At 25.8% G+C, this 17,811-nt stretch overlaps 1 protein-coding gene across 1 annotated transcript in view; it reads right to left on the bottom strand.

The window, feature by feature from the left end:
- The window catches only part of Tpst (tyrosylprotein sulfotransferase), a 141,826-nt gene that overhangs the window by 38,081 nt on the left and 85,934 nt on the right, over nt 1–17,811 (bottom strand). The window contains exon 4 of the mRNA XM_074249626.1: nt 16,455–16,486. The gene's annotated coding sequence lies outside the window, so the exon portion shown is untranslated. The remainder of the gene's footprint in view (nt 1–16,454; nt 16,487–17,811) is intronic.

Below are 17,811 nucleotides of genomic sequence, written 5' to 3'. Positions count from 1 at the left end.
AAAACAAAATTTCAATCATGGAATGGAAAGTATGATAACTCGATTTTCTGAAATCGGATCCAAATTGATAATATATATATAAAATTCCCAAGTTCCCAAAACGGCAATAAAAATTTTAAATAAGGTACCGGCGGGTAATAAGGCCTAGCTAAGGTAGATTTTGAAAAAAATCAAAAATATTGCATTTAATTATTGCAATGTATCATTAATTTTTAAATTAATACATTAGCCATAAAATATAATGGAGTAATGGTAATTTTCACCATAAACAAACACAAAATTAAATTTTTTCAAAAACTTTGCGAATAGGCCTTGTTTTACTACGGTAGGGTAATAAGGCCTGCAGGTTAAACATACTGGAAATAGTTATACTATACTTGATAAAATTGGTATTAGAGATCAATCATCACTTAAATTGAGCAACAATACTTTTTAAGATGTTGATAAAAATTAGAACAATGATTTTAAATTATTAAATATAAAATTATAAAAAATGTTTACCATTTACTCAAATTGTTTTTTAGAAATTCTTCTGCGCTACTTTAGCATATTTAGGATGATGAAATATAGAAGACAAGGAACGTTGTATCGGGACTCTATAAACTTGTAGCGACATTTCTATGCTAGACGCTTCTATTAGAGAAGTCTTTAGCGGAAGCGGTTATTTTAAATAGCATTTCTATCACTTAGGCCTTATTATCCGCGGGTGCCTTATTAGTAAGATAGGAATCCTACACTGAAAAAAAATGAACTTGAATTAAGAAAAAAATTCAAGACCAAAAATTCTCAAATCAAGTAAAATTTACTTAAACGAAGAATAATTTCTTAATTTAACAATTTTTTAACTCAAACCAAAAAGATAAAATTATCCAATTGATTCAAGTTAACTTTTATTTCTGTGTCATAAATTTTTGAAAAGCTCAAGAGAACCAGTAAAAAATATTGAGCTTCTACTAGAGAAGTCTTTAGCGGAAGCGGTTATTTTAAATAGCATTTCTATTACTTAGGCCTTATTATCCACGGTTACCTTACATTTCCTACGGAAAAATAAAACTTTTGATTGAAACATAAGTGAAAGTCTTTAACGTAAACTTTTTGAATTATACGTGGTACTCTCGAAATTGTCAACATTCCCTTTTTGAAATACACAACTTGGCCGTTTGAAAAGTGAACTAAACTAAAAGGTATAGAATTTTTATATACTATTGTTAAGTTCACCTCTCTGGCGTGTTTTTTTCTCTATTCTTTTCTACCCTTTTTATTTTTTTTTTTTTGTATATAATTCTAAAGAATGTTGGAAAGATGGCATGAAGTACATACATATAAATATTGAGAAGAGAAAAATAACTTTTATTCTCTAAAGCTAGTCGGAAAGCGCATGCTGCAGCTACTTTACTTTTTTTTAAAAAAAGTGTGTTACTTCCATAATATATTCATGCATATATTCAATCATACGTATTTATAAATATAAACCTTGCATTTTAGCGGTTGAAATGTACTCCGAGGTATAATTTTATTTAATCTCCGTTTCTTACTTCCGACGTTGGTAGCTTTTAAATCACTTCGCGCCTCTTTTCAGCTTTTTCTACCAACATTTCAAACTTTTTTACAATTTTTATCCCTAAGTCTATTCATTGTCTAAATTAATCTTATTAATTGTGTTTTTAATCTATTACAAACTTTTAAGAATTTTATTTAAAATCAATTTATAAAATACTTTTCAATTTCTTAATAAACTTTTCCAATTACTTTATTCAATATTATTTTTTGTCTATTGGTAAAAAAGTTTTTATCTATAGGTTGAAATAAATAAAAAAAAAAAAAGTGATTTTTCCAACAACTTTCACAGATGGGATTTGTAACTCTCGGAAAATATTATTGGAAATGAAAACTGATGAGGGAACAAAGTTTTTGCGATTAACAGTGAAAAAGTACTTAAATATTTATTCAGCCTTAGATATAATAATTTATTTAACTTAAAACTTTATATTTGTGTACTTCATTTGAAACTATTTGTTTTTTTTTTTTTCGATTTTGTTATACGCTTCACCGCGTCAATGAAATTTTTTGCAGATTATTAATAGGTCATTTTCAAATCTTTAATTTACTCTATTAATTAAAAGTTAAATCACAATTTTTGCTATTGAAAAATATAATGATTTCCTTGATTGCTGAGGAATAATTTTTTTTCTTGGAAAAATAATCTCTTGGATAAAAATACTTGAACATAAAAAATATTTTTAAAGCAGGTAAAACATATATTATTTTTAATTTTCTTATTAATTAGATTTTAGTTTAGAGAAATCTTTAATCAGACTACCTGAGGATTAATTTTTAAGTTCTATACTAATTGAGACATTTTAATATCGTGAAAAATGATTTTTTCAAAAGTTATCGTATTTGCCTCTTTATAAAGACTTAAAAAATTCACACCATGAGCCATTGAAATGGTTTTTTTAATGTAAAAATAGAATTTGATCGATTTAAATAAAATGCTAATATTCAACGTTCATTATTGTTTCTAAAAGTATCCTTTTTGTATTATTTAAGTGTACACTGAAAAAAAAAAAAAAAAAAAAAAAAAAAAAAAGTATTTTTCTACTAAGAATGTTTTTTTTGATAATCAAAAAATTTGGTATTGTGTTACTCAGAAAACGTGATATTTTAATGATCATAATAAGTTTACTGCACTGAAAAAAAAAAATTCTTGACTGGAGAGTAAATTTTCTTGGCTCAAAAAAATATCAAGGAAGATTAAAAATTTCTTGAATGAATTCAAAGTTTCTTGAGACAAGATAAATTTCTTGAGCCAAGAAAATTTCTTCTTGCTCCAAAATAACTTTTGTTTTCCTGAAAATTTTTTTGACACAAGAAATTTGTTTTTTGTGTGTGATTATCACTAAACTTTAACTTACTATAGTCAGATGAATGAACAGAAAATTAATTGTTTATAACTTCACTTTACTGACGTGAATCAATTTACTTATAAAACTAACAGAACAAATAAAAATTAAAATTAAAAGTGTAACAATAAATTTTTTTCAAGCTAATGTCAAGAATAATAGTTGAATTTTATTTTTATCAATGTGTAAATCAAATGAACTGACTATTAAAATTATAATTACAAAAGACTAACAATATTAAAACCGCGACGGCCGTGATAACACTATACAAATTTTCAAATTTTTTTTTTTTTGATTCTGCTTGTTTTTACGGTGCACTTATGATAAAAAATGCCATGAAAGAAAAAATAAAGATTTCAATAGCTTTTTTTGCCTTCGAAAGGTGAAAAAAATGTTGGCTCTTATGTTTTTGAATAAACTTTATATTTTATCTTTTTTTGATGTTTTTGATATATTTTGTTTGAAAATTAAAAAAAAAACGAACAATTTAAAAAAAAAGTTGAATATCACAATTTTCTAAAAAATTTATAAATTTTTTTTGAAATTTGTTAAAATTGGGATAATCAATTTTTTTTATAGTTGTTCATTTTTTTTTGTATTTAATATATATATATATATATATATATATATATATATATATATATATATATATATATATATATATATATCAATAAAATCAAATAGAAATTTCGTTCAAAAAGATGAAAATTAAAATAGTGACCCCACTTTTAAATATTTACCTATTTTTTTTTTTTAGTGTACATTTTTACTGTCACGTATGATTCATGTGACAAAACATTAAAATCTTGATTATCAAACGATAATAGAGCATTCCCTGTAGGCATGCAATATCAAAAGAACTAACGGAAAAAAGAAAAAAATTTTTTATTTAAAAAAAGTAATAACCGTAAAATAAAACTAAAACTTTATTTAAATTATTATTCAGCTTCAAAAATTACGAGATTATCCGTGGCCTTTGTAAATTTAATGTTTTTCTCCAAACAAAGTCATAGTTATATTTAATAGTGAAAATGCTTTTACGATCAAAAGAGAGGTGATATACATTATAACCGAAACCGATGTGTTGAAGCCAAAGTATATAGAAGCACAGGCATGAGTTAACGTTAATGCACACTGATCGACGAATATTAAATTATGCTTGACCGAACAGAACCCAGTGGTTGGAAACAAGCCAGCCCGGCTAAAGTTTGTTTGCCTCAGCAGTTGAGTGTCGAACAAACTCCGAAGCCCCTCGTCTTCCGTCCTCCTTAATTTCGGATTGTATCGCACTTAGATATTAATTGATATTCCTCTCATCTACTTCACTAGCTCTCCATCGAAATTTCATCGAAAACGACAAATTTTCCCAGCGACCTTTTAAATGTTAATTTAATTCATAATAATAATCATAATTTATAATCATATCATTTAAATTATAATTTCCCCTTCATTAAACATTATTGATGAAAATGAAAACAAAGACAGCTCAATAAAATTCATCAATACCGCCTCTATTTTATAGAGTCTTTTATCTGATGTTTCAATCACGCTCAGTTTATTACGCTTCATTCTGTTATGTCTGACTACTCCGGATCTTTATCACTCGCTTTAGAATTTTTCATATCTCATTCATGAATAGAAATGGTTCGCCGTGTTTCAAATTTTTTAGATGTCAAATGAAATCTAACGATTTATTTCACTAAAGTCTGGTTAGTTTATTTGATGATAAAAAATAATATGTATGTTAAAATTGTAATCGGATTATAGAATCAGAAGTTTTTACCCTGCAAACACACATTTATTTTCAGCTTGAAATTTTGCCTTCCACTTGTCAAGATTAGGATTTAAATCGTTGAGGTAGATTTAATCTGAAATTAAACTTTCAAAACCTAGCTGTCGATACGGGATGAAAAATACTCTCTATTGCATCATCAATCAATGCGATACTACTTTCGGCGTTCAAACCACATTAAAAAAAAGAAAATGTAAATTTTTGCTATTTGTGGACACAGTAATTATTTTTTATTATTTTAAGATAGAGATTATTGTATTAATAAAAAAGAACTACATCGATTTATTTGTTAAATAAAGTATAGCATCATTTTTTGGTTCAATGTCGGCCGAGCATTGTCCACACAGAAAAAAAAGATTCACTTGAGCCAAGAAAATATTTTTCTTTCTAATTATTTTTTTGAGCGAAAAAAAAATTTTTTTTTGACACAAGAAATTTCACTTATTCCAACACTGATAAAAAAATTGACGATTCAAGAGCCAAAATCTTGAACCAAGAATCTCATTTTGAAGAAAATGATTTTCTTGAGTTAAGAAGTTAAATTCTTGAGCTAAGAAATTATTCTTGATCTAAGAAAATTTTCTTGTTTCAAGAATTTATTCTCTTGACTCAAGAAAATCATTTTCTTCAAAATGGAATTCTTGGTTCAAGAGTTTGACTGTTGAGTCAAGTCAATTTTTTCATCAGTGAACAAAATTAATTCTCTTGCTTTAAGAAATGCATATCTCGATCCAAGAAAATTTATTTAAGTCAAGAAAATCATCTTGTTTTGAGAAAATTTCTCTCTTGCTCGAAAAAATTAAATATTTCGATAGAAGTAAATTTTCATTAATATTTTTATTGATTAACATGTCAAATGGGAAGATCAAATAATATTGAATCATTTTTTTTCATTCAATATGTATAATTGCACGCTAAAATAATATAAAATGGGTATCAAATATTCAAGAGAAAAATTTTCTCAGGATAAGAAAATTTTTTTCTCAGCTGAAGTAGGTGGCGCTGCTTCCCTAAAGTATCTAAAAATCTTGATCGAATATAAAAATTTATTGTGTCAAGTATTTATGATAATTTGAATTAAGAAAAAATTATTTCTACCAAGAATAGAATTTCAAGAAAAATTTTTACTTCGACCGACACAACTTCGGTCTTCCTTCAGGCACTAGAAAATTTTCTTGAGCCAAGAATTTTGTTCTCTAATCAAGAAATTTTTCTTTTTATGTACATTTATTTTACAGTAGATAATTATTTTTTTTTTATTGACGTTTGACATAAAGTAGAAAAAATTTTTAAATAATATTAAGGTTATTAGAAAATACTTTTTTTACAGAAAAATATAAAAATTTTCATAAACAAAATATAATGATAAATATATAAAAATTTATTATATTAAGTATTTATAATAATTTGAATTAAGAAAAAATGACTTCCACGAAAATTTTCTTGAGCCAAGAATTTTGTTCTCCAGTCAAGAAATTTTTCTTTCTGTGCGTGTATACTATTGAAGTACGATAAATAAAATACAATAACCGCGAGAATATTAAATTGATATCAATATAACGTGAAAATATGAAAATTCAGTGCTATGATATCTCAGTTGCATTTGAGTCAGTTTATTCAAAGTAAAGGAACAGCTTGGAAATGGGCTATTAGTAACTGATGCTAGGGTTAGTCAAAAGTTTGTTTGTGTCCATGCAAATGACGGCTGTGAATAATTCATTAATTGTTAGCGGTTTGAAACCACTATTCAAATATATATACGTTTAGAATGAGTGGTAAAGTTTCGGTAGAAATTGTCGGTTTTTGTGAACGACCAACAGGCTTCAATTAATTTAACAATACCTGGCTCTCGATGATAATTGATACTACAGTTGACATGTAAAAAATATATTCAAGTATTTGCGAAGTATCGAATAAAAAATTCAATTACGATCGTCTAGACAATATATTTTTGTTTTTAATTATAATTCATATAATCCGAGTTAAATTTATTATTTTTCTACTTTTCGCCTGAGTGGCGAAGAAGTAGAGGAAAAATCGCTTTTATTTTTATCTTGTATTTATGAATATAGAAAAAGGCAGTATAAAAAAGAAGAAAATGTATATAAAGTTCTTTGATGAACAAAATTACATTTATGTTATAATGTATAGTCTCGACGTCAACTTTTCATTAAATCTTCAAAGTTTATAACTTATAGCTATAACAATGTAATAAAAATAAAAATTAGGTAGGTATAATTTTAGTACCGAATAAAAATTCTGTCTGGAATAAGAATCAAATATATAGCTCGTTTATTTTTAAGTAGATTTCATAGAAATCAAATCTCAACAGGAAACAGAGAACTATTAAAAATAATCTGGATAGTTAATGTTCTATAAAAAAATTATCAAATAAAAAAGAATTCAAAAAGTGAAATAAGAAATGTGGCTTCTCGATATTTTTAATGGTCTCGTAATAATTATTTCGAGAATTTATGATGGTAAAGAGTGAGTGCGAGCGAGACGGCGGAGCAGCAAAATTGATTTTCTATGTATTATTATTATCTTTATTATTATCATTATTATTACTATTATTATTATTATCATTATTAATACCGGAGTGTATTTAATATACTAAAGATGTTTTTGTTGTTTCTTTTGTATTTTGTTTAAAAATAATTATTATTTATTATACAAATTTAATTGTTGTGTGCATCAATTGGAGGTGAATCGATATCTCAATTGGTAGTTATTACACATCATTTACAGTGACGACTTAACTTTTGAGTAATATTTATATCAATCAAATATGCTTGCAGTTATTGTGTTTTATTTATCGTATTTAATTTGAGTTAATATTTTACACGCAGAGGAATAAACGAAATTATTTTTTAGTGTCTTGTAGATATTGATTGCTGCTCTAATTATTGTCTTGTATGGGCCTCTATGACTAGTGGACAATGCTCGGCCAACAGTGAACCAAAAAAAAATGTTATGCTTTACTTAACAGATAAACAACAAGTATATAAATATTTGATGAAATTAAAAAATTATTAAATAATTTCTTATTTTACAAATTCGCGTTTTCGTGCTGGGTCGTGCTAGGCTGTAGAGTAAGTGTCAATAAATTTATTTCTAATGATTGTTACATACCAATCGAATTGCTTTCGCATCCCCTACAAGGTTATTTAGGTTAAACAGTAGATTAGTTTATTATTTTTTTAGACATTTAGAATTTCTTATTTTACATATTCACGTTTTCGTTGATTAAAATTAATTATTCTAGTGTTTCAAAGATGAAAATTGCTATCCTGATAATTGTAGTAAAGATCCTGGAGCGGATTTTGGTACCTGCATTCCGCACCCGACGAAGGCTGCGTCTGTAAAAAACTCTTGTTTCAAATTCGGGGACATTGTAAGTTATTTAATAAATTAGGAACCTTTAAAAATTGTAATTTTGAGTTCCACTTTTAATAGGGGCTGCGTTTGGGCGTTTTCTGAGATATTTTGGGGTGAGACGATAAATTTGATTTTCATAGAATTTTTTAACAGAAACTTCTCTGTTTTCTATTTCGCATGTCCTCGTTTGATTGATTAATTGATAATAATTCTATGAAAATCAAATAAATTCTCTCACTCTGAAATATCTCAGGAAATGCCTAAACACAGCTGCTGTTAAAAGCGCAACTCAAAATTTTAATTTTAAAAGGTTCCTCACAGAAGTTATATTTTGACACACCCTAATAGAACAGGTTTGGCAAATAATAATAAAATTTTTGTTATTTTTAGTGCTATTCAACTGATGACTGCTGCTCTAGAAGTTGTCGAATTGCTCAATCATATTTTGCGACTGTAAAGTTTTATACTTGCCAAAAATGATGTCATTAAACCCTTTTTAAAGTCGTCTATTTTTCAATAATTTGTCATGTAATTTCAAAGTAAATAAATAAAGTATTTCTTTAAAGTGGAAAAATAGTTTGTTTAAAGATATTAAGGTCGTTATCATGGTACATTATTGTCAAAAAATTAAAGATATTACGCGCCGCAAAAGTACATGCGCTTGTGGCTAAGTAATCTATAATTTTTACGCATACAATTATTTCTGTCCGACTCCATAGATATATACTTTTTCACAAATTGTTGAAATTTAATCCTTCCCCTTTCCCTTCCCAAAGAATCTCAATTGACCGAATGACATCCCTACTATCTAATTACGCTTGCCCTAATGTTCACAAGTCTATCACCGCGATTCTACGTGATCACACTGCGTTATACAATTTCGTATTCTATATATATATGTAATGTTGGTTCCTGTTCACACTTTGTGAATGTTATCCACGTAGTCAGGAAAACCTCACCAATGAACTTTATAAAAGCTTGGTGTTTACGAAAAATCCAATTCCACAATCAGCGAACCGGAACAAAAATAAATACAAAGGTCAGAAATAAAATAAAACTTGAAACACGATTCATCCGAAAAGACATTTCTATAACTTATCACTGTTTTCGAGCGCTTGAAAAAATTAATTATCAAATTTAATATCTTCAATCGGTACACAGAAAGAAAGAAAGTCTTGAGTCAAGGGTAAATTTTCTTAAATCAAGAAAATTTTAAGGGAGATTGAAAATTTCTTGAATGAAGTTAAATTTTTTTAAGCCTAGAAAAATTTTTTCTTGCTCCAAAATAACTTCAGTCTTCCTTACAATTTTCTTGGTTCAAGAAATTTTTTTTCTGTGTAGATCTTCAAAAATGTAGTTTTTTAAAAAAAACTAATTTACTTAAATTGATAATTTATTGATCACATGATCAAATTATGATCATGTGAAGTATAATGTAAAAGTGCTTACAAGTATATGCTGAAGAGTAATTGTTAATTAATTCAGAACTTAGACAAACGATGCTCCCAAGATCAAGACAAGAGATAATTACATTATCCCTATTATGCTGGGATTGAGTAATTTAAGAGCAAATATTTAAACTGTAATTAAATTTTTTACAAAGAAACTCAATATAACTTAATATTAATTGTTTACTTTTAATCTTTATAATTAATAGAAAAAAAAAATTTGTCTACGGTGTATTTATACAACAAAATGAATTGTTTTAGTACATACACAGAAATAAAAGTATACACCATTAAAGAAAATTGCACAAATAGAAGGATTTATTAACTATCAATAATTTAATTTGTTTGAAGACAATTAATTTATTAAATTTTAATAAAGATTTTTTAGAATTCTATCAAATATCTTGATTCTAGTTTTGAGATCTTGAGATGAAATATTTTTTAAAGCAACGTTTATTGCTCACTCCTGATAAATACCGTGTGAACAAAGTGAATTTTAAGTCTGAAATATCAGTCTTAAAATAATAAAAAATCATTTCGTCTTTGACCATCGATGCCTCAGCAATCAATGATTACACAGAAAATTGAATGGAATTGCTACGACTTGATATAATCTAACAGTTAATTGGAATCAAAAAGACTAGGAATTCAAATTGTGTGCATACGCGCGCGCTCTAATCATCAATTTTAATTTATAGAATAAATCAAAAATTGGTGGGAAAAAAATAATTCTACAAACTCCAAAAATTAATTGTAAAAAATTATTTTAATCGTAATAAATTCATTTACAATTCAATTGTAAAGCGCGTTTAAATTTTTTTACTGGTAGTATATTTTTCATATGAATTAAACGTTTTTTATCGTCCCGATAAGTGAATCATAAAAAAAAACCAATCAAAGAATATATTATTAGCGGTCAGCCGACGAAACACTTGAATATAATACCAGCTGTCTCTAAAGTATATTTAAAAATAAATGTTTGTATATGCCTACTTAAAAAACACACTCAAAAAAAAAAAAATTAACTTGAATCAAGAGTAAAATTCTTGAACCAAGAAAATAATTTTGAAGAGTTGCAGTGTCTTGAATCAAGATAAAAAATTCTTGAATTAAGTAAAATTTACTTAAACCAAGAAAAATTTCTTAGCTTAAGAATTTTTTCTACTCAAATCAAGAAGATTAAATTCTTCAAAATTATTTATTTGATTCAAGTAAATTTTTTTTTCTGTGTGGCTTTTTGAAAAATCAAGTGCTTAATTTAAAATATCGATTAAACCGTAAACGTTTAGTGTGCCTTTTACAGTTCAATATACCCACAAAAACCCAATACACAGAGTATCAATTTAATCTATCGAGTCGTTTTTTTGTTTTATTCGATTGAGTTAAAAAAAAAAATTTGGTACTGTCAAAAAGTTTGTTAGCTGAATTTTTACTTTTTCACGATTTTATAAATTTTTTTTGGTGATAGTCAATTTTTAACGTTAAATTATAATTATTGAAGTAGTTTTTAATAGTTGGTTATTTCTACAAATTTATTTCGTGACATTTGTCCATTAAATTTTTAGAAATTGTTTTTTTGATAGAAAAATATTTTTGAAATTTATTTTGAAAGTACTCAAGGTCTGAATATTTTAATTGTCGATATCGAAAAATCACAAAGCCAAATTTTTTTAATTCACAAATTGTAATTCATGGTAATCACTTAATACTGAGTGCAGGTAGTTAGTTAGTTAGTTATTATTATAGCAATTACACTAATCATACATAAAAACTGAAAAAGATTTGAATAGAGAATAAATTATATTTTTCTATGTAGAGCCAAAATCAAGTGAGTTTAAAATTTTCATTACTCATCCGGAGGAAATGGAATGAAAAGAGATGTGGTGAAGAAATTTTACTCGAAAGGGAAAACCGAAAAAAGGTATGAGTAAAAAATAAAAAGTACACAAAGAAAGGGGCGCAAAGTATAAAACGTTAGCCGACCAGACTCGTAAAGTTTCGTTAATGGCAAATGTTGTAAAAGGTACTGGGGAATTTTCCAGCTATTTTACACTTCTGGTTTCGATCTGGAATGACGATACGCTCCACTGGATAATGAGAATATACTTAGCTATTTTGTGCTTTTTCAGTTTTAATTAAAGGTGAGAAAACAAGTATTCATGGCAGTTTGATAACTGTTTAGACTTTTGATGTTGGTTGAGTTACTTTTAAACTGTGGACGTGAAAAGTTGGAAGCGTGAATTGCTCATAAAAAGTTGGTTGGGATCGAGTTATTGTGAGGTTTAACAAAAATTTGCTTAAAAGGAATGAAAATATTGACTTTGACAAACGTTTAACAATAAAATATATCTGTAGTATTTGTTCGAATACTTTTGAAAAAGTTAGAGTGACATTTTAAACTTTTTGGTGTAAAAAACTTGGGGCCTGGTTAAAATTTAATAATGTTCAGGAATATAAATAATTTGAAAAACCTAAATTATTGTAATTGTTAAAATGTGATATTATATTGTACTTATTACTTGGTACTCAAATAATTTATTATATTTGATATACTGTAATTATGTTTAAATATGTATTCCTTCTGGTTCTATGTATAGGTGTATACCACCTTTATAGAATCGTTACCAGAAGTAAAATGATAAATAAATAAATAAATATTTTGTTTATGAAAATTTTTATATTTTTCTGTAAAAAAAAGTCTTTTTTAATAACCTTAATAATATTTGAAAATTTGTTTTACTTTGTGTCAAACGTCAATAAAAAAAAATAATTATCTACTGTAAAATAAATGTACATAAAAAGAAAAATTTCTTGACCAGAGAAGAAAATTCTTGGCTCAAGAAAATTTTCTAGTGCCTGAAAGAAGACCGAAGTTGTGTTGGCCGAAGTAAAAATTTCTCTTGAAATTCTATTCTTGGTAGAAATAATTTTTTCTTAATTCAAATTATAATAAAATACTTGACACAATAAATTTTTATATTTGATCAAGATTTTTAGATACTTTAGGGAAGCAGCGCCACCTACTTCAGCTGAGAAAAAAATTTTCTCACCCTGAGAAAATTTTTCTCTTGAATATTTGATACCCATTTTATATTATTTTAGCGTGCAATTATACATATTGAATAAAAAAAAATGATTCAATATTATTTGATCTTCCCATTTGACATGTTAATCAATAAAAATATTAATGAAAATTTACTTCTATCGAAATATTTAATTTTTTGGAGCAAGAGAGAAATTTTCTCAAGACAAGAAGATTTTCTTGACTTAAATAAATTTTCTTGGATTAATATACGTGCTTCTTAAAGCAAGAGAATTAATTTTGTTGGAATAAGTGAAATTTCTTGTGTCAAAAAAAATTTTTTTTTCGCTCAAAAAAATAATTAGGAAGAAAAATATTTTCTTGGCTCAAGTAAACCTTTTTTTCTGTGTAATATTATTTAAAATTTTTTATCTACTTTATGTCAAACGTCAAAAAAAAAAAAAATCATCTACTGTATACTACTAAAAAAATGGAGAAAATAATTTCAATAATAAGTTAAACGAATTACAATAAAATAATTTGATTCATAATTCAATTTTGAATATAATATATAATTTTAGGTTTTTTGTTCAAAAAATTTAAAGAGTTAGATTGCTGTTAAATTTGAGAAATTTTATTGTTCATCACAAATTCATAAGATCTTTAAAAAAAATCTTCACGAACCTGAACTGATAAATAAATTAACCTGATTCAAGAGAAAAAATTTTAAATTCAATAAAATTTTATTTGCACCAATGAATTTTCCTTTTTTCAAAAAATTTCAGTTCTTTTGAAGACAATAAAATGCTGCGAAATGATTTTCTTAGTTAAACTTTTTTTTTTTCTATAAAAAAGGATTGAATGACTTTATTCTTGGCAAGCGTAAACTGTTAAAGTCGTAAAATATGTTCGAGCAACTTTACAATTTCCAGAGCAGCAGTCATCACTTGATAAGCACTAAAAGTAACAAATATTTTATTATTATTTGCCAAATCTGTTCCATAAGCTATGAAAATGCCGTATCAATTTGTCGAATAACATAAAGAGTGCGTGAATTCCAAACAAAAGTATTTTTTTACAGACGCAGACTCTCTCGCGTTCGGAATGCAGGTACCAAACTCCTGTCCACTAATTTTATAACAATTATCAGAACAGCAATCTTTATCTTTGGAACACTAGAATAATTTATCATAATCAATAAATTGTTTATTAATTTTATCAATTTCATCAAATATTTACATACTTCATAAGTATTCATTAAGCAAGCTATGACATCATTTTTTGGTTCAATATCGGCCGAGCATCGTCCAGTAGTCATAGGAGCCCATACAAGACAATAATCAGAACAACAATCAGTATCTACAAGACACTAAAAATAATTTCGTTTATTTTTTGGTGTGTCAAATATTAACTCAAATTATGTACTTACAACAGAATTTTCTGACAAGCATTTTTGTTCAACATACATTCCGTCTATACTACCGAAATACGATAAATAAAACACAATAGCTGCAAGCATATTCGATTAATATCAATATAACTTAAAAGTTAAATTGTCACTGTAAACTTTGTAGTGTAATAACTAACAGTTGAGGTATCAATACACCTTCGAAATTAACGTAACGCAATTAAAGCCTCGTGATAATAGTATTTCGGGACTATCAAATATTGATAAGTCTTTATGACATTTTTAGTTTGGGATTTTTTTTCTTTTTGTTTTTTTGTTATGTAAAATATTAATTGCCCGGATCATTTTTCAAGTGGTAATTCTGGTTTAAAGAAAAAAGCGTATAGGGTATTAAGGCCTATCGGGTAATAAGGCCTAAGTGATAGAAATGCTATTTAAAATAACCGCTTCCGCTAAAGATTTCTCTAATAGAAGCGTCTAGCATAGAAATGTCGCTACAAGTTTATAGAGTCCCGATACAACGTTCCTTGTCTTCTATATTTCATCATCCTAAATATGCTAAAGTAGCGCAGAAGAATTTCTAAAAAACAATTTGAGTAAATGGTAAACATTTTTTATAATTTTATATTTAATAATTTAAAATCATTGTTCTAATTTTTATCAACATCTTAAAAAGTATTGTTGCTCAATTTAAGCGATGATTGATCTCTAATACCAATTTTATCAAGTATAGTATAACTATTTCCAGTATGTACAATCCGCAGGCCTTATTACCCTACCGTAGTAAAATAAGGCCTATTAGCAAGGTTTTTGAAAAAATTTAATTTTGTGTTTGTTTATGGTGAAAATTACCATTACTCCATTATATTTTATGGCTAATGTATTAATTTAAAAATTAATGATACATTGCAATAATTAAATGCAATATTTTCGATTTTTTTCAAAATCTCCCTTAGCTAGGCCTTATTACCCGCCGGTACCTTAATTGTAGTAAAAACATTTTTATTCTAATTTTTAACATTAAAAATATTAAAAATAATTATTTACTTTTTCATTTTTCATGTTTATTATTTTTTACTAATACATTGAAAATTCATCGTTCTTTTTTATATTTTCTTGCATCGTATTTATAAATAACGATTAAAATAATTGTGATTAGAATATTAGGAATTGCGGAATGTCCTACAATTATTATCATTTTTAATGGGAATTTTAAAAGATAAATTATTATCATGTGTTTTTGAACTGCAATACACTTTTAATTAAATAAATTTGATTAGATGTGGACGAGAATCTACAATTGATAATGACGTACCTGATAATTCAGCAGTTTAAGCTCTGAAAATGTCGCGTTCAAAAGATATTACAGTTTTTAAGTTTTAAACAAAAGATTTTTTGATAAAATTTCAAAAATTTTCAGCTCAATAAATCAATCGGTACATTTTTGAGTTCGAAAAAAACGAAAAATTCTATGGATGTTTTACAGGGTCAATTTTTTTTCTAGCGTAGATATTATCAAAAATTTTATAATTATATTTTAAAAATTAATAGCAAAATTTTTAAATTATTCTTCTGGAATTTTTCAATTCAAATTAATATTAAAATTTATCCATTCTTGCTCTATCTCATTTTCTAACTGTGGAATTATAATATGAAAAATGAATAAAAGATTCCGCGTACTTTTTATATTACGTAATATAAAAAGTAACACGACTTATTAATTTTAGTAGTGAAATAAAAGCAAAGTTAAAAAAAAAAAAAAAAAAAAAAAAAAACGTAAAAAGGGAGTCAAATTATAATTGCTAGTGTCTATTCGAGAGAAAATAATGAAGCTCTTAATTATATTATGCAAAATTAATTTGGCGCTTCAACGCTCTCTCGATGGATACTAAAAGAATAAAGATGATATTTTCTGGTAAAAATTCACAAGGCTATTATCAACCTTTTTTGCAATTATGATCCTCGTTAAGATTTTTTTGGCATGCATTCAAAATTAAATTTTAAAAAATCAATTTATTTTTAAAAATAATTAATGTTTTTAATTGTACATTTTATCTTTGAATTACTGGAAATTGAAAAGAATACTTCATTCGTGAAAAATTGAATTTATTAAACTCTCTCGTTCTATTCATCAGAATTAATTTTATTCCTTTTATGTATGTTATAATTCATAAAATAAAATGCACACATGGTTGAAAATAAAAAAAAAAAATAAAATCACAACGTTTTGACATTCGATTCAATACAGAAATTTTAAAATAAAAGCAACTATTTATAAATGATAAAAGGTACAAAAACTCGCGTTGAATTATGCAACGGATGGAGTAACGCGAATAGCGATTAAACAGACAAAAAATTGCTTAATCGTTTTATTATCGAACAAAAAATACGGAATTATCTATTTCATATGAAGCTCCAATATTAATTAACGATATTCATTAGTTCAATTGCTATGAAACAACTGCTATTATTTTTATTATTTTGTTAAAATATTGTGACTTACCATCATTAAATTACATTCAATTTTTGGTCAATCTGAAACAAAAAAAAAATTTTTTTATTAAAATTTTTATTTTATATATTTTTTTGTATATCAATAATAATCAGTTAAATAAATAAAAAACAAATAAAATTTGGTAAATTCAAATGTACCAGTTTTTAGCGTACATGTCATACGTAAATTAATGAAAGTTTAAAAATATTACAAGATCTAATGACCTTAAAAATATTTTCAATTTTTTTATAATTTAAGGTAGTTCTTTCTCAACCTATAGTTGATGCTATTGCTGTCTTATTACACGTTTTTTATTAGCTTCACTTGTATGTATTTTTGTATGTTTGTATGTTTGTAACCGACTTCTTTGGGCGCGATTTTGACCCACTTTAAACGGCCAGATTTCGTTCAAACTTTGTAGATTTATCGAGGACCAATGACAATACACTAATTTGATAAAATTATTCCATTTTTCAATTTGCAAAATAAGATTTTTGTTCATTTATATAATTTTTATCTATAGTCGATAAGGCAAGAATTTTAATTTTTTAATCATTTTTTTCTGTAGTCGATAAAGCAAAAATTTTTATTTCCAACCATTATTTTTAGTCGCTTTATCTAATGTTAACAAATTTTCGAACACTAAAGAGAATTTTTAATTGAACAAAACAAATAATAGTTTAAAAAGACTAAAAAATCACGCTTTTATAAATAAACCAAACTAAAAAATAGAAAATAAATTTAAATTAAGAATAGTGTTAAAAATTCCAATAAATATAAATTAAAAATAGTGTGAATAAAAAAAAATTATTTCATTTTAAAAAAAGGGTGGAGTGCTTTTTAAGATATTATCAAATTGATAATCATTTTACTCATATCTGTCAATAAAATATTTATAACTATTGACACCACGCACCCCACGCTTTTTTTTTAAAATGAAATAATTTTTTTTTATTCACACTATTTTTAATTTATATTTATTGAAATTTTTAACACTATTCTTAATTTAAATTTATTTTCTATTTTTTAGTTTGGTTTTTTATAAAAAGCGTGTTTTTTAGTTTTTTAAAACTATTATTTATTCATTCGCTAGTGTCGCTTCTCTTACGGATTATTGCTTACTTACTTCCACGTATGACTTTATTTGATTACTTTACTAGTTTATCAATGAGTTCTTAAAAAATATGCGGTAGGGAATTCCAGAATTTTTTTAAGTAATTATATATATAAAGTTTCTTTAATACAAAAATAATAAAACTTCGCGGTTTTCTCTCTCTTTTCCCATCTTCTATCAAGATATTTAATTTTTTGGAGCAAGAGAAAAATTTTCTTGACTTAAATAAATTTTCTTGGATCACGATACGTA

This window comes from Cotesia typhae, unplaced genomic scaffold (genome assembly GCF_013202065.1).
Source record: "Cotesia typhae breed Kobodo isofemale line unplaced genomic scaffold, CoteBio_Ctyphae contig_50, whole genome shotgun sequence".
Classification (NCBI taxonomy): domain Eukaryota; kingdom Metazoa; phylum Arthropoda; class Insecta; order Hymenoptera; family Braconidae; genus Cotesia; species Cotesia typhae.
The sequence above is the reverse complement of the archived record's forward strand: the minus strand, read 5'-3'. Positions and strand labels throughout refer to the sequence as shown.